Here is a 26,718-nt window from a genome sequence, read left to right on the forward strand (position 1 = left end):
GACAGACAGAATCTGGGTCTGGATGACTTAATGGTACTGCTGTTCCAGTTATGCCCTGCCTGCCTCTGGACTTCTTTTAGGTAAGAGAATAAGCCCTGCATGTTTGATGCAATGTTGTTTTGGTTTTTACAAAATATGCAACCATATCAAGTCCTAAATGACACAGAATCTGTCTGTAATTAACTTCCAGTAAAAACTTCCACTACAGGTCTCTTCATATATACTATATTTGGAAAAGAAAAATTATTAAGAACCAGGATAAGAACATACAGCCATTATGGTATACACTATATGGATCAGATTTGTTTATAAAATTAATAATAATACCTAGTATTTACCAAGTGCTTGCTGTATATCAGGCTATCTGTAAGTACTTGTGCATACATTATTTCATTTAATGCTCAAATTAACCACATAAAGTAAGTAATATAATGGACAGTTTCCAGTGGCGGGGGAGGGGTGGGAAATGAGGCTGAGAGGAGTTTATAACTTGCCTAAAGTCACACAGCTAGTTAGTTGCAGAGCAGAGATTTGAAATTACAACTCTTCCATAACAAGCTCCAAATATAAGTGGACTTAGAGTCTATGCAAAATAACTGAGTAGATAAAAGGAACTTTAGAATTACTTTATAATAAAGACAATTAAAGCAGTGTACTTTATCCTAAGATTTAATTATGTTCACTTTTATGATCTAAACTTTAGGTTGAAAAGCTCTGAAATCAGACTGACTTGGGTACAAATCCTTGGTCTAAGTCTTCCCAGAAATGTGATCTTGGGCAAAATTTTGTCAGCTTCTCTGAGCCTCAGAATGCCATGCATAGTAAGGTGTGAACTGATGAGATAATGCATGAGAAGTTTACGACACAATGCCTGCAATGATGAATAAGCTATTATCAATTTTGTGACACAGACAAGGTGAAATGAGAAAAATGAGGTAAGAATCAATCAACTTGTTTTATGAAATAATTTGAAAATAACTCCTTGGAGAACTGGCATAAGAGAGTAAAATATTTATGGTGTTTGAGTGTGCATTGACAGTGAGAAGCTGAGCAAGATTCTTCTCTTTAGTCTCAATTTTATCATCTGAAAAGTGGGAATAACAATATTTTTTACACAAGGTCATTGAAAGAAAGAAATGATAACTACCAAGTGCTACGCCACATTAATTATCATGATATAGTTAACCTCCACTAGGCCTTGCCACTTCCTAGTTTTTCCACATGAAGTGACAAAATGTCTATCCCACATTCTTGTTTTTCTCATTTCAACCTGATACCAGGATTTCTTTCATACCATGAAAGTCAATCATAGCAGTTATGATTCAGAAATGCTAACCCTAATGAATGTAAAAGAATAAGAACTGGATGATAGAGAAAAAAACAGTGGTAAGCACACAAGAATGGTAGTTTTTATAGGAAAAGGGATAATTTCCCAACTATAAAGCCTGTTAAGAAAATGCACCAAAATTTATAACTTTTATACATCAAAAGACACAATGAACAGAATGAAAAAGCAACATACAAAATGGGAGAAAATATTTGGAAATTATATATCTGATTGAGCAGTTGATATCCAGAATATTTAAAGAACTCTTATAACCCAACAATGACCAAAAAACCAAATACCCTGATTTAAAAGTAGGCAAAGAACTTCAACAGACACTTCTCCAAAAAAGATATACAAATAGCCAATAAGTATATGAAAAGATGTTCAACATCACTCATTATTAGGGAAATGTAAATCAAAACCACCATGAGATATCGCCACAAAGCCATTAGAATGGCTAATATTAAGAAAGAAAGAAAAATACAGAAAATAACAAGTGTTGGTGAGGATGTGGAGAAATTTGAACCTTTGTGCTTTGTTGATAGGAATGTAAAGTGGTGCAGCCCATCAAAAAGCTAACCCACCACGATCACCACATGGACTTTACCCCTGGGATGCAAGGATGGGTCAACATATGCAAATCAATAAATGTGATTCATCACATAAACAAAACTTAAGACAAAAACCATATAATTATCTCAGTAGATGCAGAGAAGCCTTTTGATAAAATTCAACACTATTTCATTAAAAATGCTAAAAATATATAGGTATTGAATGAACATACCTCAAAATCATAAAAGGTATCTATGACAAGCCCACAGCCAACATCACACAGAATGGGCAAAAGCTGGAAGCACTTCCCTTGAAAACTGACACAAGACAAGGATACCTTCTCTTACCACTCCTATTCATCATAGTATTGGAAGTCCTGGCCAGAGCAATCAGGCAAGAAGAAATAAAGGGCATCTAAAAAGGAAGAGAGGAAGTCAAACTAGCTCTGTTTGCAGATGACATGATTTTCTATCTAGAAAACCCCATATTCTCAAAAGCTCCTTCAGCTGATGAATAACTCTGGCAAAGTTCCAGGATACAAAATCCACATACAAAAATTATCAGCATTCCTATACACCAACAATAGACAAGCTGAGAGCCAAATCAGGAACACTAGCTCATTCACAATTGCCACAAAAATAATAAAATACCTAGGACTACAGCTAACCAGGAAGGTGACAGATCTCTACAATGAGAGTTACAAAACACTGCTCAAAGAAATCAGAGGTGACACAAACAAATAGAAAAACATTCCATGCTCACAGATAGGAAGAATCAATATCATTAAAATTGCCATACTGCCCAAAGCAATTTAAAGATTCAATGCTATTCCTATCAAACTATAAGTGTTGTTATTCACAGAGCTAGAAATAACTTTTAAAATTCACATGGAACCAAAAAAGAGCTCAAACAGCCAAGGCAAAAAGAACAAAGCTGGAGGTATCATGCTATCTGACTTCAAACTATACTACAGGTCTATAGTAACCCAAACAGCATGATACTGATATGTAAACAGACATATAGATGTAGACCAATGGAACAGAATAGAGAGCCCAGAGATGAGTTGCACACCCACAACCACTGACCTTTGACAAAGCTGACAAAAACAAGCAATGGGGAAAGGACTCCCTGCTCAATAAATGGTGCTGGGATCCGACTAGCCATCTGCAGAAGATTGAAACTGGTCCCCTTCGTTACACCATATACGAAAATCAACTCAAGATGGATTTTAAAACTTAAATGTAACATTCAAAACTATAAAAAACACTGGAAGAAAACCTAGGCAATACCATCCTAGATATAGGAAGGAGCAAAGATTTCATGACAAAGACACCAAAAGCAAAAATTGACAGGTGGAATCTAATTAAACTTAAGAGCTTCTGTACAGCAAAAGAAACTATCAACAAAATAAATAGTTAACCTACAGAATGAGAGAAAACTTTTGCAACCTATGCATCTAACAAACGTCTAATATCCCACATCCGTAGGAACTTAAACAAATTTACAAGAAAAAAACAAATACCCCTATTAAAAAGTAGGCAAAGGGCATGAACAAACATGACAAAAGAAGACATATATGTGGCCAGCGAACATATGAAAATAAGCTCAATATCACTGTTCATTAAAGAAATGCGAATCCAAACCACAATAAGATAGCATCTCACACCAGTCGGAATGACTATTATTAAAAAGTCAAAAAACAACAGATTCTGGTGAGGTTGCAGAGAAAAGGGAATGCTTTTACACCGTTGGTGGGAGTGTAAATTACTTCAGCCATTCTAGAAGACAGTGTGGTGGTTCCTGAAAGACCTTGGGGCAGAAGTATCATTTTACCCAGCAATCCCATTACTGGGTATATAATCATAGGAATATAAATCATTCTACCATAAAGACACATATGCACATATATGTTCACTGTAGCACTATTTACAATAGCAAAGACATGGAATCAACCTAAATGCCTATGAATGACAGATTAAATAAAGAATATGTGATACATACACACCATGGAATACTATGCAGCCGTAAAAAAGAAAAAGATCATGTCCTTTATGTGAACACGGATGGAGCCAGAGGTCATTATCCACAGCAAACTAATGCAGAAATGGAAAACCAAATACCATCTGTTCTCATTTATAAATGGGAGATAAATGATGAGAACACATGGACCCAAAGAGGGAGCAACAGACACTGGGGCCTACTTGAGGGTTGAGGGTGGGAGGAGGGAAAGGATCAGAAAAAATAACTATCGGGTACTAGGCTTAATACCTTGGTGATGCAATAATTGGTATTTTAAAAAAAAACTGTAACATAAGTTTGCCTATAAAACAAACGTACACATGTACCCCCTGAACCTAAAAGTTTTTTAAAAAAATAAAACGTTGCAGTCACTATGGAAAAGTGTGACAATTCCTCAAAAAAATAAAAACTGTAATAGTTCCTCAAAAATATTAAAAATACAATTACTCTATGATCAGCAATATCACTTCTGTGTAAATACCCAAAAGAGTTGAAAGCAGGGACTCAAACAAATAGTTGTGCACCCATGTTCATAGCAGCAGTATTCACAAAAGCCAAAAGGTGGAAGCAACCCCAATACTCATTGACAAATGATGGAATAAACAAAATGTGGTATTTACATGCATTGGAATATGATCCACCCTTAAAAAGAAAGGAAATTCTACACATGCTACAACCTGGATGAACCTTGAGAGCATTATGCTAAGTGAAATAAAAACAAACATTGTCACAAAAAAACAAACATTGTACAATTGCTTATATGAAGGACCTACTGTAGTCAAATTCATAGAGACAGAAAGTAGAATGGTGGCTGCCAAGGGCTGGGGGAAGGAAAGAATGAAGAATTATTGTTCAATGTACACAGAGTTTCAGTTTCACAAGATGGAAAAGTTCTGGGGATTGGTTGCACAAGGAATATATTTAACACTACTGAACTGTACACTTAAAATGGTTAAAATAGTATGTTTCATACATGATATTATCAGTGTATTTCATTGCAATAATTTGTTTTAGAAACTGCTGTTAGTAGTACAGTGATAGGAGGAGAGTGAAAGGGACACCCTGGAAAAAAGAACAGGTGACAGGAGTGCAGCAGTATTATGTGGGTGTCAGTGATACATTTGACAACGACCTCCGTAAAAGTTGTGCTCCAAATTAAATTTGCCTGTTTTTGAATGCTCTTGCCTAAGTGGAATGCTGGCAGGGTGAAAACACTGCATAATCAGGAGTAAATAGGAACTACATCTGGTTGGAAACAAAAGGTCCACAGGGACATGTCGGAGGCTGATGTCAGAACTGGCCTTGTTTAACAAACTTGCTAATGACCTAGAAGAAGGCGGAAACAGCCACTGCTAATGAAATTTGCAAAGATATGTTGGCAATGCCCTGGACTTGGCCATAATGGCATAGGCATTGCTGGGATACAGAGAGATTTTCTACTAGGTAGTTAATTGGATTAAACCAACGACTTCCTGGGATATATATAAACACTTGCTCCATTATAACTCCAGAGAAGAAAGCAAATTCTGAAATGTGATGCAGTTCATCAAACTATGTGTGATAGAGGCCAGTGGAAGAATAGTGCTTTCTCATAGCACAATTCTGCTTGTGTCATTTACTGCTAGGTAGAAGACAATGGAATTGACACATAAAAAAGATATAAGAAAGGAGAAGATGAGAGATGCAAGGGATATATACTGTTTCTTTCATGGAAGGAAGTGTAGGCAAGATGCTCACAAAACCTAAATGTGCAGAGGCTCTGACATTTGGCACAGGTTTTGTCATCTCCTCTATGCTGCTTAAAACCTGTCAGTGGTTCCCCAGGGCCCTTAAGAGAAATCTCAGATCCTTGACCGTGCCCTGAATGATCTAGCCCCTGCCTACCCATCCAGTTTTCCTCTACCACTGCCCTTCTCACGCATGCAAGAGGCATCTGCTATTTTGCTGCCCAGTAGCAGTTTCCTTCTTCTGCCAACAGCACCACAATTTTCTTTGGCAAATTCACCCCTTCCCTACTCTGAGTCACCATTCCACCCCCTGCCACTGTGCTTCATTCAGGGATGGACAGAGGACTTAAGCTGTGACCATCTGACTCCATCACAGGACTTTTTAAAGCAACTATTGCTAAGTAGCAGTTCTCCTTTGGATGAGGTTGGCTGCTGTAAGACTGACCTCAGCCTACAGGATTTCTCAGAGAATGGTGCTGTTGGCATTTAGAGCAAGACAGTTCTTTGCTATGCAGAACCATTTTGCATGTTGTAAGCGTTTAGCATTTCTGCCTCTGTGCACTAAATTCTTAGTATTTTCTTTCTTTCTTTTTTTGGTAGACTTGATCCCACTCTATTACTCAGGCTGCAGTGCAGGAGCATGAACATGGCTCATTGCAAGCTCAATCTCCAGGGCTTGAGAGCCTCTTGCTTCAGCCTCCCACATAGCTGGGACTACAGATACCTACTACCATGCCTGGCTAATTTTTTTTTAAATTATTTGTGAAAAAACAGAGTTTTATGTTGCCCAGACTGGTCTTGAACTCCTGGAATCAAGCAATCCTCCCACCTTTGCCTCCCAAAGTGCTGGGACTACAGGCATAAGACACTGCTTCTAGCCCTCTAGTACTTTCTGAATCATTGTGACAAAGACAAAAAAAAAAATGCCTTTTCACACTCACACTTAAATACCAACCCATGGCTGAGAACTACAAGATACCATAGAACTCTGGCCATAAGATGGCTTTGTCTGAGAACTACCTTTCTATCCTCAAGATCTTCAGCTTGCATGTCACTTCCTCAAAGAGGCCTTTTCATATATTCCCAATCCAAATTATATCCCTGCCATGATTACTTATTATGTATAGTATTGTGCCAATTTGCAAATACATATTTAGTTGTGTGGTTGTTTGTTTCATATCTGTTTTCTCCCACTAGACTGTAAGTTCTATGAATAAAAGGGCTATCTGTTTTGGTTTCCAGTGACTGGCATTCAATAAACATTTGGATAGAAAGACATCAGTGCAGGAACACAAGATACATTAAAATGCAAGGAAACATGTCTCTCCCATATTCTATGGATAGAGCTCTGATCTCTCCCTAGGAAAGAGTGTGGAGTGGGAGGAGTGGGCCACTACCTTGGTTGTTGGGACAACTCAGCAATTCCAGCCTGTGGGCTTTGGAAAGTCCAAACCAACAAGGACAGAAATGGTTCCCCAGCAAGACATGGCTGTTTTGTCAAGATGTGGCCAGGCTGATTCTTTAAATGACACCTGGATCTTGCATTCTAATTTGATTGTGCTATGGTCTGAGACACTGTTTGTTATGATTTCAGTTCTTTTGCACTTGCCGAGAAGTGCTTTACTTTCAATTATGTGATCAGATTTAAAGTACCATGTGGTGATGAGAAGAATGTATATTTTTTTGATTTTGGAAGGAGAGTTCTATAGATATCTATCAGATCCACTTGATCCAGAGCTGAATTCAGGTCCTAGATATCTTTGTTAATTTTCTGTATCAATGATCTGTCTAATATTGTCAGAAGGGTGTTGAAATCTCCCACTATTATTATGTGGGAGTCTACATCTCTTTAAAGAGCCTCCAGCCAACCTCACCCATATTCCATAGCTAATAACATTCTAATTTCTTCCTGGGATGGAGTGCCTGTGGGGAAGGCCACCACCTTTGCTATTTGGGGCATCTCAGCTGGTTCAGCCTGTGGGCCTTGGAGAGCCCAAACTGATTGAGGATCAAAGGGATCCACAACACAGCACTACTGCTGTACCAAACACAGCCAGACTGGTCCTTAAGTGGCTTCCTGATCCTATTTCTGCTGCCTGGGTGAGACCCCAGTTGGGGTCTCCAGCTACCTACCACAGCTGTGTTTGGGCTGGCAACAAGTCAGTACCCCCTGGCACAGAGCTTCCAGAGCAAGGGACAGGCTTCCATCTTTGCTGTTTCGTAGCCTTCACTGGTGATATCTCCAGCTACTAGAAAAACTGAGGTGACTAGATTATAGAGTGCCCCCCCCCCGAGCAAACTGCAGCAGCCCTACAAAAGAATGGCCAGCTTGCTAAAAGAAAAACAAACAACAAACACAAAAACCCCATCCACTGGTAAGCAACCTCAAAAATCAGAGGTAGATGAACTCACAAAGATGAGAAAGAATCAGCACAAAAATGCTGAAAACTCCCTTTCCTCCAAATGACTGCAACACCTCTCCTGCAAGGGTTCAGAACTAGACTGAGGCTGAGATGGCTGAAACGACAACAGTATTTGATTCAGAATGTGGATAGAAACAAACTTAGCTGAGCTGGAAAAGTACACTGTAACCCAATGCAAAGAAGATAAGAATCATGATAAAACAATGCAAGAGAGGACAACCAGAATAGCCAGTATACAGTGGAACATAACCAACCTGATAGAGCTGAAAAACACACTACAAGAACTTCTCAATGGAATCACAAGTATTAATAGCAGAATAGACCAAATGGAGAAAAGAACCTCAGAGCTTGAAGACTGTCTTTTTGAAATAAGAAAGGCAGACAAGAATAGAGGAAAATCGAGTGAAAAGAAATGAACAAAACCTCTGAGAAATATGGGATTATGTAAAGAGACTGAATCTACAAATGATTGGAGTACCTGAAACAGATGGAAAGAATGGAACCAAATTGGAAAACATATTTTAGGATGTCAACCAGCAGAACTTCTCCAACATTCAACAGGCTGACATTCAAATTCAGGAAATGCCGAGAACCCCAGTAAGATACTCCATGAGAAGACTATGCCTAAGACACATAATCATCAGATTCTCCAAGGTAAAAATGAAGGAAAAAAGTGTTAAGGGCAGCCAGAGAGAAAGGTCAGGTCACCTACAAACAGAAGCCCACCAGCTTACAGTGGCTCTCTCAGCAGAAACCCTACAACCTAGAAGAGATTAGGGACCAATATTCAACATTCTTAAAGAAAGAATTTCCAGCCCAGAATTTCATATCCAGCCAAGCTAAACTTTGTAGGCAAAGGAGAAATATCCTTTTCAGACAGGCAAATACAGAGGGAATTTTTTACCACTAGACCTGCCTTACAAGAGACCCTGAAGGAAGCTCTAATATGGAAAGGAAAAATTGTTACCAGCCACTACAAAAATACACTGAAGTACACAGACCAGTGACACTATGAAGCAACTATATAAACAAGTCTCCAAAAGAACCAGCTAGCATCATGATGACAGGATCAAATCCATACATAACAATACTAACCTTAAATGTGAATGGGCTAAATCCCCTGATTAAAAGACACAGAATTGCAAGCTGGATAAAGAACCAAGACCCATCAAGCATCCTGTCTTCAAGAGATCTGCCTCACATGCAAAGATACACAAAGTTTAAAATAAAGGGATGGAGGAAATTTTACAAAGCAACTAGAAAACAGAAAAAAGTGGGGGTTGTAATTCTAATTTCTGACAAAACAGATTTTAAAACAACAAAGATAAAAAATAGACAAAGAAGGGCACTATATAATGGTAAAGGGTTCAATTCAACAAGAAGAGCTAGCTATATACTAAATATATATGTACCCAGTACAGGAGCACCCAGATTCATAAAGCAAGTTCTTAGAGACTTTTAAAGAGAAATAGTCTCCCATACAATAATAGTGGGAGATTTCAACACCCTTCTGACAATATCAGACAGATCATCAAGACAGAAAATTAACAAAGATATCTGGCACCTGTACTCACTCTGGATCAAGTGGACCTGATAGATATCTACAGAACTCTCCAACCAAAAATAACAGAATATACATTTGTTTTTCATCACCACACGGCACTTCACATAATTCAAAATAAAATGCTCAGAAAATGCAAAAGAACTGAAATCATAATAGTCTCCTGGACCATAGCACAATCAAATTATAACTCAAGATTCACTCAAAATCATAAAATTACATAATAATTGAGCAATCTGATTTTGAATGGCTTTTAGGTAAATAATGAAATTAAGTCAGAAATCAAGAAGTTCTTTGAAACTAATGAGAACAAAGATACAACATGCCAGAATCTCTGGGATGCAGCTAAAGCAGTGTTAAGAGAGAAATTTATAGCACTAAATGCCCACATCAAAAAGCTAGAAAGATCTTTAGTTAACAACCTAACATTGCAACAAAGTGAACTAGAGAACCAAGAGCAAACAAACACCAAAGCTAAGAGAAGACAAGAAATAACCAAGATTAGAGCTGAACTAAAGAGAGAGAGACACAAAAACCCCTTCAAAAATCAGTGAATTTAGGAGCGTTTTTTTGAAAAAAAAAAATAATAAAATAATAAAATAGACTGCTAGCTAGACTAACAAAGAAGAAAAGAGAGAAAATTCAAATAAATGCAATCAGAATCATAAGGGGAATATTACCACTGATCCCACAGAAATACAAACAATCATCAGAGAATACTACAAACACCTGTATGTACATAAACTAGGAAATCTAGAAGAAATGGATAAATCCCTGGGCACATCCACCCTCCCAATGCTGAACCAGGAAGACAATGAATCTCTGAATAGACCAATAAGGAGTTCTGAAATCGAGCTAGTAATAAATAGCCTATCAACCCAAAAAAGCCCAGGACCAGATAGATTCACAGCTGAATTCTACCAGAGGTACAAAGAAGAGCTGGTACCATTTCTACTGGAACTATTCCAAAAAATTGAAAATGAAGGAATCCTCCCTTATTCATTCTATGAGGCCAGCATCATTCTGATACCAAAACCTGGCAGACATACAACAACAACAAAAACTTCAGGCCAACATCCTTGCTAAACATCAATACAACAACCTTTAACAAAATACTGGCAAGCCAAATTCAGCAGCACATCAAAAGCTTATCCTCCATGATCAAGTAGGCTTCATCCCCAGGATGCAAGACTAATCCAACATACACAAATGAATAAATGTAATCCATCACATAAACAGAACTAAAGACAAAAACTGCCTATCTCAATAGATGCAGAAAAGGCCTTTGATACATTCAACATCTCTTTATGTTAAAAACTCTCAATAAACTACGTATTGAAGGGACTTACCTAAAAATAGTAAGATATATATGTGACAAATCCACAGTCAATATCATACTGAATGGACAAAAGCTGGAATCATTCCCCTTAAAAACTGACACAAGATAAGGTTGACTTCTCTCACCACCCCTATTCAACATACTATTTGAAGTTCTGGCCAGGGAAATCAGGCAAGAGAAAGAAATAAAGGGTATTCAAATAGGAAAAGAGAAAGTCAAACAATCTTTCTTTGCAAATGACATGATTATATATCTAGGAAACCCCATCATCTCAGCTCAAAAGCTTCTTAAGCTGATAAGCAACTTCAGTAATGTCTCAGGATACAAAACAGCATTCCTCTATACTAACAACAGGCAAGCTGAGAGCAAAATCAGAAAGTCAATCCCATTCACAATGGCCACAAAAAGAATAAAAATACCTAGAAATACAACTAACAAGGGAAGTGAAGGATCTCTTCAAGGAAAACTGCAAACCACTGCTCAAAGAAATCAGAGATAATACAAACAAATGGAAAAACATTCCATGCTCATGGATAGGAAGATTAAATGTTATGAAAATGGCCATATTGCCCAAAGCAATTTACAGATTCAATTTTATTCCTATCAAACTACCATTGACATTCTTCACAGAATTAGAAGAAACTGCTTTAAAGTTAAATGGAACCAAAAAAAGAGCCCAAATAGTCAAAGCAATCCTAAGCAAAAAGAATAAAGCTGGAGGCATCATACTACCTGATTTCAAACTATGCTATAGGAATACAGTAACCAAAACAGCATAGTACTGGGATAAAAATAATAACGTAGACCAATGGAACAAAATAGAGAACCCAGAAATAGGACCACACACCTACAACCATCTGATCTTTGACAAACCTTACAAAAACAAGCAATGGGAAAAGGATTCTCTATTTAATAAATGATGTTGGGAGAACTGGCTAGCCATATGCAAAAAATTAAAACCAGATCCCTTCTTTACACCATATACAAAAATCAACTCAAGGTGGATTAAAGACTTAAATGTAAAACCCAAAACTATAAAAAACCTTGAAGAAAACCTAGGCAATACCGTTCAGGACATAAGCACAGGCAAAGATTTCATGACAATGAAGCCCAAAGCCTTTGCAACAAAACCAAATATTGACAGACTGGATCTTATTAAACTTAAGAGCTTATGCAAAGCAAAAGGAACTATCAACAGAGTAAACAGAAACCTGCAGAATGGGGAAAAAAATTTACAATCTATCCATCTGACAAATATCTAATACCTAGCATCTATATAGAACTTAAACAAATTTACAAGAAAACAAACAACCCCATTAACAACCCCATTAAAAAGTGGGCAAAGGATATGAACAGATGCTTCAAAAGAAGACATATAAGAGGCCAAACTATGAAACAAAAAAACTCTCAGCAGCACTGATCATTAGAGAAATGCAAATCAAAACTACAGTGAGATACCATCTCATACCAGTCAGAATGACTATTATTAAAACGCAAAAAAAAAAACCCAACAGATGCTGGTGAGGTTGTGAAGAAAAATAAACACTTTTACACTGTTGGTGAGAGCATAATGTAGTTCAACCACTGTGGAAGACAGTGTGGTGATTCCAGTATGGTGCCCTAGAGGCAGAAATACCATTCAACCCAGCAATTTCATTACTAGGTATATACACAAAGGAATATAAATCATTCCATTATAAAGACACATGCATCTATATGTTTGTTGCAGCACTATTCACAACAGAAAAGACATAGAATCAACCTAAAGGCCCATCAATGATAGATTGAATAAGGAAAATATGTTACTTATACACCATGGAATACTGTGCAGCCATAAAAAGGAATGACATAATGGCCTTTGCAGAGACATGGATGGAGCTGGAGACCATTTACCTTAGCAAACTAATGCAGGAACAAAAAACCAAATACCGTATGTTCTCACTTACAAGTGGGAGCTAAATGATGAAAACACATGGACACATGAGGGAGAACAATACACACTGGGGCCTATCAGAGGGTGGGAGGTGGGAGGAAAGAGAGGATCAGGAAGAATAGCTTATAGATGTTGGGCTTAATATCTGGGTGATGGCATAATCTGTGCAGCAAACCAGTATGGCACACATTTACCTATGTAACACCTGCACATCCTGCACATGTACCTCTGAACTTAAAAGTTAAAAATTTTAAAAGAAAAAGAAAGAAAAACTTGCTTTAAAAATTATAGAATGCAATCGAAAATATCAACAGCAGAATAGACCAAGCTGAGGAAAGAATCTCAGAGCTCAAAGACCCATTATCTGTAATAGCCAGAAAAAAAAAATTAAAAAATGAACAAAACCTTTGAGAATATGGGATTATGTAAAGAGACCAAATCTACGACTCACTGGCATCCCTGAAAGAGAGGGAGAGAAAGCAAGCAACTTGGAAAACATATTTTAGGACATTGTCTATGAAAAATTTTCTAACTTTGCTAGAGAGGTCAACATTGAAACTCAAGAAATAAAGAGAACACCTATAAAATACTATATACAAGAAGACCCTCTCCAAGACACATACTCACCAGATTATCCAAGGTAGGAATGAAAAAAAAATTTTTAAAGCAGCTAGATAAAAGAGGGTGGTAACCTGCCTTTCTTTGTATGCTGTCTTCAAGAGACCTACCTCACATACAATGACACCAGTAGACTGAAATTAAAGGAATGGAGGAAAATATACCAAATAAATTGAAAATAGAAAAAAAGTAGGGTTTGCTATCTTAATTTCAGACAAAACAGATTTTAAGCCAACAAAGATCAAAAAAGACAAAGAACGGCATTACACAATAGTAAAGGACTCAATTCAACAAGAAGACCTAACTATTCTAAGTACAGACACACCCAACACAGGAGTACCCAGATTCATAAAGCAAATTCTTAGAGACCTGCAAAGAGACATAGATAACCACACAGTAATAGCAGGAGGATTCAACACCCTAGTGACAATATTAGACAAATCATTGAGGGAGAAAACTAATGAAGATATTCAGGACCTGAACTCAACACTTGACCAGATGGACCTAATAGACACCTATAGAGTTTTCCACCCCAAAACAACAGACTATACATTCTCCTCATCTGCATGTGGCACATACTCTAAAATCAACAATTGGCCATAAAACAATTTTCAGCAAATTCAGAAAAACCAAAATCATACCAATCACATTCTTGGACCACTGCACAATAAAAATAGAAATTATTACTAAGAAAATTGCACAGAACTGTACAATTGCATGGAAATTAAACATGTGATTCTGAATGATTTGAGAGCAAATAGTGAAATTAAGGCAGAAATCAAGAAATTATTTGATACTAATGAGAACAAAGATACAACATACCAGAATCTCTGGGACATAAACAGTGTTAAAAGGGAAGCTTACAACACTAAAAACCTACTTCAAAAAGTTAGAAAGATTTCAAATTAAGAACCTAACATCACAACTAGAAGAACTAGATAAACAAAAGCAAATCTATCCCAAGGCTAGCAGAAAACAAGAAATAACCAAAAATCAGAGCTGAACTGAATGAAATTGAGATGTAAAACAACAACAACAAAAAAAAAAATAAAAAGATCAATAAATCCATGAGTTTTTCTTTTCTGAAAGAATGAATAAAACAGATCACTAGCTAGAATAATAAAGAAAGAAAGAAGATGCAAATAAAGACAATCAGAAATTACAAAAAGGATATTACCACTGACACCACATATATACCAAAAAAACCTCAGAGACTTCTATGAACATTTCTATACACACAAGCTAGAAAATCTAGAAGAAATGGATAAATGCCTGGATACAACATCCCAAGATTGAACCAAGAAGAAACTGAATCCCTGAACAGACCAATAATGAGTTCCAAAATTTAATTAGCAATAAAAATCCTACCAACCAGAAAAAGCCCAGAACAATATAGATTTACAGCTGAATTCTACCAATTGTATAAAGAACTGATATTATTCCTACTGAAACTATTCCAAAAATTTGAGGAGGAGGAACTTCTCCCTGACTCACTCTATGAGGTCAGAATTATCTGATACCAAACCTGGCACAGGCACAATAAGAAAAGAAAATTTCAGGCCAATATCTTTAATGAACATAGATGCAAAAATGCACAATAAAATACCAGGAAACAAAATCCAGAAGCACATGAGAAAGCTAATCCACCATGATCAAATAGGCTTTATCCCCAGGATACAAGGTTGGTTCAACATACATGAATCAATAAATGTGATTCCCCACATAAACAGAACCAAAACCAAAAACCACATGATTATCTCAACAGATGTAGAAAAGGCTTTAAATAAAATTCAACACTCTTTCATGTTAAAAAACAAACAAACAAACAAACAAACTCAACTAACTAGGCATTGAAGGAATGTACTTCAAAATAATAACGGCCATATGAAAAAAAAACAAAAACAAAAAAACCACACACACACAACCAACATTACACTAAATAGACAAATGCTGGAAGCAGTCTCCTTGACAATCAGACCAGGACAAGCATGCCCTCTCTCAGCACTCCCAGTCAACATAGTACTGGAAGTCCTAAGCAGAGCAACCTGGAAAGAGCAAGAAATAAAAGGCATCCAAATATGAAATCAAAGTATGTTTGCAGATGATGAGATTCTATATGAGGAAACCCCATAGTGTCTGTCCAAAAGACCTTTGTTCTGATAAACCACGTCAGCAAAGTCTGAGGATACAAAGTCAATGTATAAAAATCACTGGCATTCCTATACACCAACAACATCCAAGCTATGAACCAAATCAAGAATGCAATTCCATTAACAATAGCCAGAAAAAAGAGTTAAATACCCAGGAATACAGCTAACCAGAGAAGTGATAGATCTCTACAAGGAGAATTACAAAACACTGCTCAAAGAAATCAGAGATGACATTAACAAATTGAAAAATATTCCCTCCTTATGAATAAGAATAATTAATGTCATTAAAATGGCCATACTGCCCAAAACAATTCACAGATTTAATGCTATTCCTATCTTTTTAATTTTTTAAATTTAATTTTTGTGCATACAGAGTAGGTGTATATATTAATTGGGTACATGAGATATTTTGATACAGGCATGCAATGTGAAATAATCATAGCATGAAGAATGGGGTACATATCTCCTCATCCAACGATTCTATTCTTATCAAACTACCAATGACATTCTTCACAGAATTAGAAAATACTATTTTGAAATTCATATGGAACCAAAAAAGAGCCTGAATAGCCAAGGCAATCCTAAGCAAAAAGAACAAAGCTGGAGGCATCACATTATCCAAGTTTAAAGTATATAACAGAGCTAGAGTACCCCAAACAGCATGGTACTGATACAAAAACAGACATAGAACAGAGTAGAGAGCCCAGAAATAAGGTCTCACACCTACAACCATCTGATCTTCAACAAAGTTGACAAAAACAAGCAATGGGGAAAGGACTTCCTATTCAATAAGTGGTCCTGGGATAACTGGTTAGTGATATGCATAAAATTGAGACTGGACTTCTTTCTTACACCATACACAAAAATCAACTTAAAATGTAAAACCTAAATGTAAAAACTAACTTTTACATTAAAAAACTTAAATGTAAAACCTAAAATGATAAAAATCCTGGAAACAACCTAGGAAATACCATCCTGGACATTGGTCCTGGCAAAGATTTTATAAGAAAGACTCCAAAAACAATTGAAACAAAAACAAAAATTGGAAAATTGGACCTAATTAAACTAAATAGCTTATGCACAGTGAAATAAACCATTAATATAGTAAGCAGACATCCTACAGAATGGGGGAAAACATTTGCAAATTATATTCTAACAAAGGTCTAATATCCAGAATCTATAAGGAACTTAAACAAATTTACAAGAAAACAAACAACCTGTTAAAAAAATGGACAAAGTATGTGAACAGACACTTTTCAAAAAAAGACATGCATATGGCCATGAAGTATATGAAAAAATGCTCAATATCACTAATCATTAGAGAAATGCAAATCAAAACCACTATGAGATACCATCTCATAATGGCTATTATTAAAAATTAAAAAAAATAACAAATACTAGAGAGGTTGTAAAGCAAAAGGAACACTTACATACTGCAGGTGTATATGTAAATTAATTTAACTACTGTGAAAAGCAGTTCATGATTTCTCAAAGAACTCAAAGCAGAATTGCCATTCAATCCAGCAATTACATTAATAGGTATATACCCAAAGGAATACAAATTATTCTACTATAAAGACCCATGCATGTGTATGTTCATCACAGCACTATTCACAATAGCAAAAACATGAAATAAACCTAGATGCCTATCAACAGTACACTGGATAAAGAAATGCCATACATACACACCATGGAATACTATGCAGCCATAAAATAGAATGAGATCATGATCCTTTGCAGTATCATAGATGGAGCTGCATTATCCTAAGTAAACTAAGTAAGCTGAGACAGGAACAAAAAAACAAGATACCACATGTTCTCACTTATAAGTGGATTTAAACATTGAGTGTATATGAACACAAAGAAGGAAACAATAGATACCAGAGCCACTTGAGGGCAGAAGGTGGGAAGAGAAGGGGACTGAAAAATTAACTATCAGGTACTATGCTTATTACGTGGGTGATAAAACAATCTGTATGCCAAATCCCCATGATACATAGTTTACCTATATAACAAACCTGCACATGTACCCCTGAACCTAAAATAAAATTAAAACAAAAAGAACTCCCTAAAAAAATCCAAAAATTGGAACAAGTGACTGCTACACCAGATGCACAGATATCAATGGAAGGACACAGGAAACATGAAAAAGCAGGGAAATATATCACCAAAGGACCAAAACAATTGACCAGCAACAGATGCCAATCAAAAAGTATTCCTTAAAATGCCAGAAAGAGAATTCAAAATATTGATTTTAAAGAAGCCCGATGAGAAGCAAAAGAAATCTGAAAACCAATATAAAGAAATGTGAAAAACAATTCAGAATATGAATGAGAAATTTGTCAAGAAGATAACTTCAAAAATAAAAGAAATTCAGAAATTAAAAAATTAAGTGAAGGAAATACAAAATACATTTGAATGCTTCCATAATAGACTAGAACAAGCAGCATAAAGAAGCTCAGAACTTAAAGACTGGTCTTTCAAAATAATCTTCACACACAAAAATAAGAATAAAAAAGAATAAACAAAGCTTTTGAGACATCTGGGACTACACAAAGCAACTAAACTTACAAATCATGAATATTTCCAAGGGGAAAGAGAGAGCAAGAAGTTTAGAAAAAAATTTAATAAAATAATTGATAAAAGTTTTCCAAGTCTATCAAAGTAAACATCTAGATATAAGAGGCCCAGTGACCCCCAGGAAAATACATTGCAAAAAGGATTTCACCACAGCATATTATATTCAGAATGTCTAAAGTGAAGAAAGAATTTTAAAATTAGCAAGAGAATAGCATCTTGTCATCTATAAAGGAAACTTCATGAGACTAACAGTGCACTTTTCAGCAGAAACCTTATGGGCCAGAAGAGAATGGAATGTCATTTTTAAAGTGCTGGGGGGAAAAAAACTGTCAGCTAAGAATTTTTTATCCTGTCAGAATAAGTTTTATAAATCAAAGAAGACATAAATCATTCACAGAGAAGCAAAGGCTGAGGGAATTTGTCACCACTAGATTAGACCTACAGGAAATGTTGAAAGGAGTCTTAAACGTGAAGAAAAAAACTTGATGTTCACCAGCCCAAAAACACAGAAGTTTAAAATCATGTTTGTATAAAACAATTACACAAAGGTGAAAGAGAGGAATCAAATGGCAACACAAAAGAATTTCATCAAACTACAAAGTTAGGGAATTCTCCCTAACTCATTCTATGAGGCCAGTATCACCCTGTTATCAAAACTAGACAGAGAGACAAGAAAAAAAGCATTACAGACCAATATGCCTGATGAACATATATGCAAAAATCCTCAACAAAATACTACGAATCAAATCCAATAGCATGTAAAAAAGGTAACACATCAGGATCAGATGGGATTTATCTCTGGGATGCAAGGATGGTTCATCACATGCAAATCAACAAATGTAATACATCACACAAACAGAAGTAAAGACAAAAAGCATGTGATCATCTTGATAGATGCAGAAAAAGCACTTGATAAAAATCAGCATCCTTTCATGATAAAAATTCTTAACCAACTAGGCACAGAAAGAACATCCTTGAATGTAATAAAGGCCATATGTGGCGATCCCAAAGCCAATATTATACTTAATGGGGAAAAATTGAAAGCACTCCCTCTTAGAACTAGAACAAGACAAGGATGTGCACTTTCAGCACTATTATTCAGCATAACACTGAAAGTCCTCATCACAGCAATCATGCAAAATTTTTAAAAAAGACATCCAAATGGGAATAGAGGAAGCCAAACGATTCCTGTTCACTGATGATATGGTCTTATATCCAAAAGACTCCATTGAAATATTCTCAGATTTAATAAATGCATCCAGGGCCAGGAATTGTGGCTCATGCCTATAATCCCAGCACTTTGGGAGGCCAAGGCAGGCAGATCTCTTGAGGTCAGGAGTTCGTGACCAGCCTGGCCAACACAGAGAAACCCCGTCTCTACTGAAAATACAAAAATTAGCCCAGCGTGGTAGCATGTTCCTGTAGTCCCAGCTACTCGGGAGGGCGAGGCAGGAGAATCTCTTGAACTGGGAGGTGGAGGTTGTAGTGAGCTGAGATTGCGCCAGTACACTCCAGCCTAGGTGACAGAGTAAGACTCAACCTCAAAACAAAATAAAATTAAATGAATGCATTCAGTAAAGTTTCAGGATACAAAACTAACATACAAAAACAGTAGCATTTCTATATACCAATAACAATCTAGCCAAGGACCAAACTGAGAAGGCAATCCCATTTATAACCACTAAAAAAAAAAACCACCTAGTAATATATTTAACCAAGGAGGTGAAAGATCTCCACAAGGAAAACTACAATGCACTGATGAAAGAAATCATAGATGACCCAAACAATTTTTTTAAGTTCCATGCTCATGAGTTGGAAGAATCAATATTGTTAAAATTATCATACTGCCCAAACCAATCTATAGATTCAACACAATCCCTATCAAATTACCAATATCATTTTTCACAGAATTAGGAAAACAATTCTAAAATTTGTATAAAACCAAAAAGGGCCCAAATAACCAAAGCAATCCTAAGCAAAAAGAACAAAGCTGGAGATACCGCATTACCTGACTTCAAACTATAGTACAAGGCTCTTCTAACCAAAACACATGGTACCAGTATAAAAACAGATACACAGGCCAGGCACAGTGGCTTACGCCTATATTCCAGCACTTTGGGAGCCCAAGGCAAGTGGATCACGCAGTCAGGAGTTTGAGAGCAACCTGGCCAACATGGTCTCTACTAAAAATATAAAAGTTAGCTGGGCGTGGTGGCACGTGCCTGTAATCTCAGCTACTCAGGAGCGTGAGGCAAGAGGATCACTTGAACCTGGGAGGTGGAGGTTGCAGTGAGCCAAGATCACACCACTGCATTCCAGCCTGGGTGACAGAGTGAGACTCCGTCACATACACACACAAAAATAAAATAAAAAGAAACAGATATACCAGATAAATGGAAGAGAAAAGAGAATCCAGAAATAAAGCTGTATAACTACAATCAACTGATATTCAACAAAGTCAACAAAAATATGCACTAAGAAAAGGATACCCTATTCAATAAATGGTGCTAGGAAAATTGGATAGCCATCTGCAGAATGGAATTGGACCCATACCTCTCACCATATACAAAAATTAACTTAAGATAGATTAAAGATCTAAGCACAACACCTGAAACTATTAAAATCTTAGAATAAAACTAAGGAAAAACTCTTCTGGATATTGGCCTAGGAAAAGAATTTATAACCAAGTCCTCAAAATAAATACAACAATAATAAAAATAGACAAGTGGGACTCAATTAAATAAAAAAACTTTTACATGGCAAAAGAAACAATCAGCAAAGTAAACAGACAATCTACAGAATGGGAAAAAATATCTGCAAACTTTGCATCCGAGAAAGGTCTGGTATCCAGAATCTATAAGGAACTCAAACAGCTCAAGAAGATAAAACAAACAACCTCATTAAAAGTTGGGCAAAAGACTTGAACAGACATTTTTCAAAAGAAGATATACAAATGGCCAAAACAAGCATATGAAAAAAATGCTCGACATCACTAGTCATCAAAGAAAACCAAATTAAAACCACAATAAAATAAATAACATCTTATGCCAATTAGAATGGCTATTACTAAAAAGTCTGAAAAACCACAGATGTTGACAAGGATTCAGAGAAAAGGGAATGTTTATACTCTATTGGTGGGAATGTAAATTAGTACAACCTTTATGGAAAAAGAGCATGGAGATTTCTTGAAGAACTAAAAATAGAACTACCATTTGATCAAGTAATCCCACTACTGCATATATAACCAAAGGAAAGAAATTATTACATCAAAAAGATAACTGTACTTGTCTGTTTATCACAGAACTATTCACAATAGCAAAAACATAGAATCAATTATATTGTCCATCAATGGAGGATTGGATAAACAAAATATTGTGTGTCTACATATATACCATGGAATACCACTCAGGCATAAAAAAGAATGAAATCATGTCTTTTGCAGCAATATGGATGCAACTGAAGACAATTATCCTAACTGAAATAACTCAGAAAGTCAAATGCCATGTATTCTCATATAAGTGGAAGCTAAACAACTGATACACATAGACATACAGAGTGGAGATACTGGACTACAAAAGATGGGAAGGTAGGAGGGGTGTGAGGGTTGAAAATTTCCTTTTCAGTAAATGTTCAACATTCAGGTAATGGTTATACTAAAAGTCCAGACTTCACCACTATTCAGCATATGCATGTAAGAAATCTGAACTTATACCCCTCAAATATATAAAACTTAAATGAAGTTTAAAACAAAAATAAAGACTTTCCAGATAACAAAAATTGAGACAATTAGTTACTAGTGGACCCGTTTTACATGAAGTAGTAAAAGAATGTCTCAGGCTAATAGTGGGTGACCCCAGATACTAATTTGAATCTAAACATGAAAACAATTAATACTACTAAAGGTAATTAAGTAATTATAAAAGTCAATATGATTACATATTTGTTATCCATTTTCTCTTAACAGATTCAAAAAATAATTGCATGAAAAATGTATATAATTACACTACTTGACCTAAAACATATAGAAATATATTGCAAAACAATAGAACAACTTATGGTAGCAAAGCTATCCTGGAGTAAGGAAATAACAGTAGACAACTAGAATTTACAAGAGTAAATACAGAGTCTGAAACAGCAAATAGGAAAGTTAAAATAACAAACTTTCTAAGTATATATTTCCTCCCCTTTCTGCTCTTGGCTTCTCTAAAAACATTAAATTATGTAATATAAATAATTATAAAAATATGTTTAAGGGTTTGTAACTTATTTATATTTAATAGCACCAGAAGGGAAAAGAGGGAACAGAATTCTATAGCAACAATGTTTATATATCTCTCTGAAATTAAATAATATAAATCACAAGTAGATTCTGGCAAATTAACATGTATATGGTAATAAGCCCTAGAGCGATCTCTAAAATACCCTCAAAGTACATAGTGAAATAATCATGAAAATAATTTAAATGTTACACTAGAAAATATTCACTTAATGTAAAAAGAAAAAGCAGTAAAGGAGGAATAGGCTCAAATCATGAGATATAGAAAACAAAAAGTAAAATGGCAGATATAAATCTAAGTATATCAATAATTAATTGATTAAATATGATGGATTAAACAATCCCATCAAAAGGCAGAGATTGTCAAAACAATTTGGCTATATATTCTCTACAAAAGACACCCTTTATATTTAAAGTTGCAAGTAGGTTGAAAGTAAAAAGGATAGAAGATATATCATACAAACAACAACCATAAGAGAGCCAGAGTGGTTATACTGTATCAAGCAAAACAGATTTAGAACAAAAATCATATTGGAGAAAGAGATACATTTTATAATGAGAAAAGTATCAACCTATCAGGAAGATATAACTATATAAACATACATATACCTAACAACAGAGCTCCAAAATACGTGAAGCAAAAACTGACAAAACTTAAGGGAAGCAGATAACACACCAATAACAGTTAGGTATTTCAAGATCCAATCGTCAGTAGTGGATAGAAGAAAACAGAAAAATTTAAGCAAAGGTATAGAAGACCCAAACAACACTATAAACCAACCAAATCTAAAAGATATCTACAGAATACTCCACACAACAAAACGATACATATTTTTCTCAAATGCACATGGAATATTCTCCAGAATAGATTACATGCTAGGCCATAAAACAAGACTCAATAGGGGCCGGGCACGGTAGCTCATGCCTATAATCCCAGCACTTTGGGAGGCCAAGGCCAGGTGGATCACTTGAGGTCAGGAGTTCCAGACCAGCCTGGCCAACATAGTGAAACCCTGTCTCTACTAAAAACACAAAAAATTAGCCGAGTGTGTTGGCACATACCTGTAATCCCAGCTACTCAGGAGGCTGAGGCAGGTGTATTGCTTGAACTTGGGAGGCAGAGGTTGCAGTCAACTGAGATCACGTCATTGCACTCCAGCCTGGGCAACAAGAGGGAAACTCTGTCTCAGAAAAATAAAATAAATAAATAAATAAACTTTTTAAAAACCTCAATAAACTTCAAAAGACTGAAATCATACAAGTATTTTTGCTAACCACAGTGAAATAAAATTAGAAATCAATAACAAAACATTTAGGAAATTCACATGTGTGGAAATTACACAACATTCTTCTAAAAAATATATGCAAGAAGACATCATAAGGAAAACTGGAAAATAATTTTGAGGCTAATAAAAATGAAGTTACATCATGCCAAAATTTACAAGGATGTAGTGCTCAGAGGGAAATTGATAGCTGTGAACATCTACTTAAAAAAGTTTTCAAATCAATAACCTAACTTTCGTCTTAAGACACTGGAAAAAGAGCAAACTAAGCCTAAAACAAAATGAATGAAATAATAAAGATTAGAGCAAAATTTAATAGAGAATAGAAAAACAATAGAGAAAATCAATTAAAACAAAATTTGGTTCATTGGAAAGATCAACAAACTGGAAAAACTTTTAGATAGCCTGACCAAGAAAAAAAGAGAGAAGACTCAAATTACTAAAGAAGAAAAATTACTACAAATCAGAAGGAAATAGAAAGGATTACAAGAGAATACTGTAAACAACTGTATGCCAACAAATTAGGTAACTTAAATGAAACGGCCAAGTTTCTAGAAAACCTCAAACAATTGAAACTAACTCAAGAAGGAATAGAAAATCTGAATAGGGAGAGAGATCCAAGATGGCTGATCACTAGCAGCTCGGGATTGTAGCTCCCAGTGAAAGCGCAAAGAAGGAGAGGACGCCACACCTTCACATGAATTCTTGTTGCTCATGTACCAGGAGATTCCCAGCGGAGGAGCCCCACGGGTCGCCAGCGCGACTCTTGTGACCGGCGAGGCGGTTTTGCCGGCGCCTCGGAGCGTCGGTTCTTGGTGCAGAGTCAGAAAAGCACCATCGATCTTAACGCCGCTGATTTAATCGGTGCAGTGGGTTGCTCAGATTTTGGCGCTGAGAATCAATAAGTTGGATGTCCACTCAGAAACCCAATTACAAAGACGGTAAATACAAAGACCACAGATGGATAAATTTATAACGAAGGGAAGAAAACAGACAAAAAAGGCTGAGAATACCCAAGATCAGAAGCCTCTCCCTCAGCAGGGGATCACAGTTCCTCATCAGCAACGGAACAAGGCTTGATGGAGAACGAGTGTGTTCCAATTACAGAAGCAGGCTTCAAAATGTGGATAATGAGAAACTTTTGTGAATTAAAAGAACTTGTTTTAACCCAATCTAAAGTAACTAAGAACTTTGAAAAAAGATTTGACGAAATGTTAACAAGAATACACAATTTAGAGAGGAATATAAGTTAATTGATGGAGCTGAAAAACACAATACAAGAACTACGTGAAGTATGCACAAGTTTTAACAGCCGAATTGATCAAGCAGAAGAAAAGATATCAGAGGTCGAAGACCAACTCAATGAAATAAAACAAGAAGACAAGATTAGAGAAAAAAGGATAAAAAGGAACGAGCAAAGTCTCCGAGAAACATGGGACTATGTGAAAAGACCTAATCTACGCTTGATAGGTGTACCTGAATGTGACGAAGAGAATGAATCCAAGCTGGAAAATACGCTTCAGGACATTATTCAGGAAAATTTTCCCAACCTAGTAAGGCAGGATAATATTCAACTCCAGGTAATACAGAGAACACCACAGAGATATTCCTCAAGAAGAGCAACTCCAAGGCACATAATAGTCAGATTCAGCAGGGTTGAAATGAAGGAGAAAATACTAAGGGCAGCCAGAGAGAAAGGTCAGGTTACCCACAAAGGGAAGCCTATCAGACTTACAGCAGATCTCTCAGCAGAAACCCTACAAGCCAGAAGAGAGTGGAGGCCAATATTCAACATCCTTAAAGAAAAGAACTTTCAACCCAGAATTTCACATCCAGCCAAACTAAGCTTCACAAGTGAAGGAAAAATACAGTTTCTTGTGAATAAGCAAGCACTCAGAGATTTCATCACCACCAGGCCTGCCTTACAAGAGCTTCTGAAAGAACCACTACACATAGAAAGGAACAAACAGTATCAGCCTTTCTAAAAAAAATACCAAAAAGAGCATCAATATAATGAAGAATTTACATCAACTAATGGGCAAAATAGCCAGCTAATATTAAATGGCAGTATTAAACTCACATATATTATTATTAATTCTAAATTTAAATTGACTAAATCCCCCAATCCAAAGACAGACAGGCAATTTTAATAAAAAACTAAAACCCATCAGTATGCTGCATCCAGACCCATCTCACCTTCAAGGATACACAAAGACTCAAAACAAGGGATGGAGAAGGATTTACCAACCAAACAAAGAGCTAAAATAAATAAATAAAAAGCAGAAGTTACAATTAAGCAACAAAGATCAAAAGAAGCAAAGAAGGACATTATATAATGATAAAAGGATCAATGCAACAACAAGAAGAGCTAAAGATCCTAAATATATACGCACCCAATACAGGAATACGCAGACATACAAGACTTATAAAGAGACTTAGACTCCCACATAATAATAGTGGAAGACTTCAACATTAATATTAGACAGATCAATAAGACAGAAAATTAACAACAATATCCAGGACTTGAACTCAGATCTGGAGCAAGTAAATGTAATTAACATTTATAGAACTCTCCACTTTAAATATACAAAATATACACTCTTATCAGTACCACATCATATCAACTTAGAAGTTAAACGAAATCTTGGTTGGCTCCTTGTTTGTTATTCTCTTCCCTCATTTTCTTTCATATCTCCATTATTAAGGACAATTATAGGCATACCCATATTTAGATTGCATTCTAGCCCGGGCAATAAAGCAATACCCCCATCCTCTCTCCCTCTTCCTCTTTCTCTTTCTTCCTCTTCTTTCTTTTTCTTAAAAAAAAAGAAAGAAAGAAAAGGAAAGAAAATGATGGCCAAGTCTCTTAAGTACCAGAAGTTTACATTTGAAAAGATGCGAGTGTAATGATAGAATTTCAGCAATCTAAA

General features: G+C 36.0%; 1 protein-coding gene across 1 annotated transcript in view; it reads right to left on the minus strand.

Moving 5' to 3' along the window:
- The window catches only part of POGK (pogo transposable element derived with KRAB domain), a 224,568-nt gene extending 200,846 nt beyond the window's left edge, over positions 1-23,722 (minus strand). Inside the window, exon 1 of the mRNA XM_074389820.1 lies at positions 23,568-23,722. The gene's annotated coding sequence lies outside the window, so the exon portion shown is untranslated. The remainder of the gene's footprint in view (positions 1-23,567) is intronic.
- Positions 23,723-26,718: the final 2,996 nt, after the last annotated feature.

This window comes from Saimiri boliviensis, chromosome 19 (genome assembly GCF_048565385.1).
Source record: "Saimiri boliviensis isolate mSaiBol1 chromosome 19, mSaiBol1.pri, whole genome shotgun sequence".
NCBI lineage: Eukaryota > Metazoa > Chordata > Mammalia > Primates > Cebidae > Saimiri > Saimiri boliviensis.